Source organism: Myotis davidii, unplaced genomic scaffold, assembly GCF_000327345.1.
Source record: "Myotis davidii unplaced genomic scaffold, ASM32734v1 scaffold233, whole genome shotgun sequence".
In the NCBI taxonomy this organism is placed as follows: domain Eukaryota; kingdom Metazoa; phylum Chordata; class Mammalia; order Chiroptera; family Vespertilionidae; genus Myotis; species Myotis davidii.
Window position 1 is genome coordinate 1,407,701 of NW_006285917.1, and position 3,336 is coordinate 1,411,036.

Here is a 3,336-nt window from a genome sequence, read left to right on the forward strand (position 1 = left end):
AGAAGCCTTTTGATGTCTTTGGCTGGGGGAAAATCCTGCTTCTATCCATTCTCATGTACCTATGCCTCTCCACACTGGTTATCACTTGCAATTTTGCAAATTTTTTGGTTAATGTCTGACTCCTCCCCCAGACTAGGGATTTGCAAGGGCCTAGTACAGTGCTTGGCATACAGTGCTTAATAAAGATTTGTTGAATTCATAAAATGTGCGAGTTTAGGGAAGAAATTTCTAGAATTATTTAGGCTAGTTTTAAAATTTTGTGTCTAAAAAAATCAAGGCCTTATTCTATGTGGGATCTGGGCAGCACTGAGGCTGGTAAGGGCCATCCACACACAAACTCATTCACCAGGAGAGCCAAGAAACTGGCAAGCAGAACAGGCCTGGTACAAGGGGTGGAATTGAGCAAATGCCGGGGTAACATCACAAGTATAGACACATCAATGATGAGAGAGAATCAACTGCCTCCTGCACAGCCCACACCCAGGATCAAACCTGCAACCCAGGCATGTGCCCTGACCTGGAATCGAACCGTGACCTCCTGGTTCATATGTCAACGCTCAACCACCTAGCCACACTGGCCAGACAGTGGCACAGAGCAGGCCTAGGGGAGGATGTGGGAGAGGAGGGAAGGAAGGGAAAGTAGAAGACATGTGTTGTACAAAACATGTTTGCAACACACTCTCCCCGAGTGCCCTGGTCTCCAAGCCCCAGTGGCACTTCCATGCCTTAATGATGTCCTTGGGGGTTGTAACAGAGCTCCCCCAACCTCCCGCAGGCACCTGCTAGCCACCTCTGAGCATGGCATAGGACATCCTCCCAGTACCATACTGAGCATGGGGAAATTACCTGTTCAGTGTCCTGATGCTGCTAAGGAGGGGGTGAGGGTGAAAATTTGGGGTGGGGCAATAATAGCAAAGGCAGGGCAGGTGGGACAGATGTGTGGATCCTTTCCTTCTTACCATCTCTCCATCTGGTTTTTGGGATGAGGGGCAAAGGAAACCTGGTTCTAGGGTCCCCAAGATAGCATTTCTCTAAATTGCCAGGGTGACTAAGGAGAGCCACCACAAACAGAACAAAGTCTAGAAATAGAGATGACCCAAGAGAAAGAGGAATAAGGGAGCTCTCTCCCCCGGTTTCCAGAGTGGGCTGCCCTCTTCCCACTCCTCCTCCTGGAATCCCCGGATAGAAGACTGGCTCCATTGCAAGATAGAAGAATCTGAACTCATCACAATGCCTTTCTTCCTTGTTCCCTAATCCTGTCTAGAGTTTTTGGTTTGACTTCCAAACCCCTACAGCCACCAAACAGATCCCAGTCCCTGGGTCCTGGGGAGGAACCAACGAGTTGTGGCAATCCCGAGGGGCGGGGTCATCATAGGGCGGGTCTTCTTGGGCATCGCCTCCTGGCTGCGGTCCTTGGCTGGGGACCCAGGAGGCTGTCAGAAGGGTGGAGTCACAGTTACCAAGATGGACAAACACTCAGCAGAGACAAGGACAGGGGCAGACTGACAACCAGGACAAAGAGGAGAGTAGAGACATGGAATTCCAGACCTACTCTCTGTGTCCAGGCTCCTCCAAGCATTTAGTGTCCCGTTTTAGCTTCCCTGTCCCCATCTGCTCCCCCAACTGCACAGCCTCAGAGCAGTTGGCCCTCTAAGAAGCAGAAGTGGAAGACTTGAGCGAGGGAGAGCCAGCAGGGAGAGCGTCATGGGGTGGCGCCTGGTTCTGTGTCAGGATGCCAGGCCAGGGGCCCAGGAGGGAGTGGTGCCTTTGCCCAGTTCATGAGGACAGGAGACTCATTCACTGTAAACCAACTACAGATGTGCCGGGAGGGGGCGGGGGAATCAGGGCCACATTCACAAACCACAGCTGGGTCTGCCCTCTATCCCCCCTGCCGCCACCCCCTGGGCTGGAGGGGTTAACTCTGCAGCCTCCAGGCAAGATCCCAGCGCCCGCACTGGTGGGACACCATCCCACCCCAGCCAGGATGCCTATGTCCACCTCCTTGACACCCATCCCTCCCACACTGCCAGGAGCTTCTCCCAGGATAACCAAGCACAGTCAACAGCAGCCAGGCCACCTGGGGACGGGACCCTGGAGTACCTATTCCCAGCCCTTCCCACCTCTGGAGTAAAAGGGAGGGCCTTGTCTGCACCCCCATTGACGTATCCCGTTCTCCAGAGATAACCACAGCATGCCCCTTCTTTTCCTCTCTCTTTCATCTGCCCCGGGCTATAAAAGTGGCCTCTCCCGGGAGGGAGGAAAGCTGGCCCCCAGGGTGGCAGCGAGAACAGAGCAGAGTAATGCCAGTAAGGAAAATGTGACGTGACCAAGCGCCCATGTCCCCAGCGCTGGCCACTCTGGGATTGTTGTTGGAAAGGTCCTCTGGGTGCATCTCTCCAGACTCGCCCAGCCCTTGCTACTGTTCTTCTACACTTTCTCACTCTCACCCTTAATCCTTGTGGGAGTGCTTGGGGTTCACGCAGAGATTGGACTTCAGATCCCTTCTTTTCTCTTGCCCTGTCTGTCCTCAGTAGAATGGAAACTGATACTCTGGCAGAGTCTGTGGTGGTCACCATGCAGTCAGAGAATGTCTCCATCAGACACTGACACTGACTCTGGGTGAGCGCGCGCGCATGCGCGCGCACACACACACACACACACACACACACACACACACACACACACACACACTCAACCGGGCTCGTGCAGCATCTACCAGGCAGGCAGGCGCTGGTTAAGGCAGACACACACGCCCTCTGCTTGGGCTTTCTCCCTCACACCCAGCCCAAGGCTCCTCCCACTCCCAGCACAGTTCCTCCTGCCTTCCTCCCAGCCTCTCCCCCTCCAGATCCAAGCCTAAAGGTGGGGATTGGCAGCCTCACACCCCGAGCTTACTGAAGGCAGGACCAGAGGGAGGAGGTCTTGGAGCCCAGGACTCAGCGCTGTCCCCCCTTGCCACTAATTAAATCTGTTTGCTCCTGGATCCACAGGACCACTGGGGGAGGCAGGACCAGGAGAGGGTACTTTGACCGGCAGGAGAAGGCTAAGCAAAGGGCCGAGACTGACATCTGCTCTGGCATACTCCTGCCCCATCACTCCACCCCTGGGCGCACGGGGCTACAGCTCCCATCGCCTGCCCTGGGGAAGTGACAGAGACTGAATCACAGCCTGGCCACAAAACTCAACCAGTCCCCCCAGATGGCAGGAAGGGGGAAAGTGCCAGGAGAAAGGGTGGCATCATGGGCCCAGGACGCTGATCTCTTCTGCCAGCCTTGCCCGGCCTCCCGGGGATGGCTCTGGAAGTTCAGCAAATGGGAGGGGCAGAGACCCAGGCGT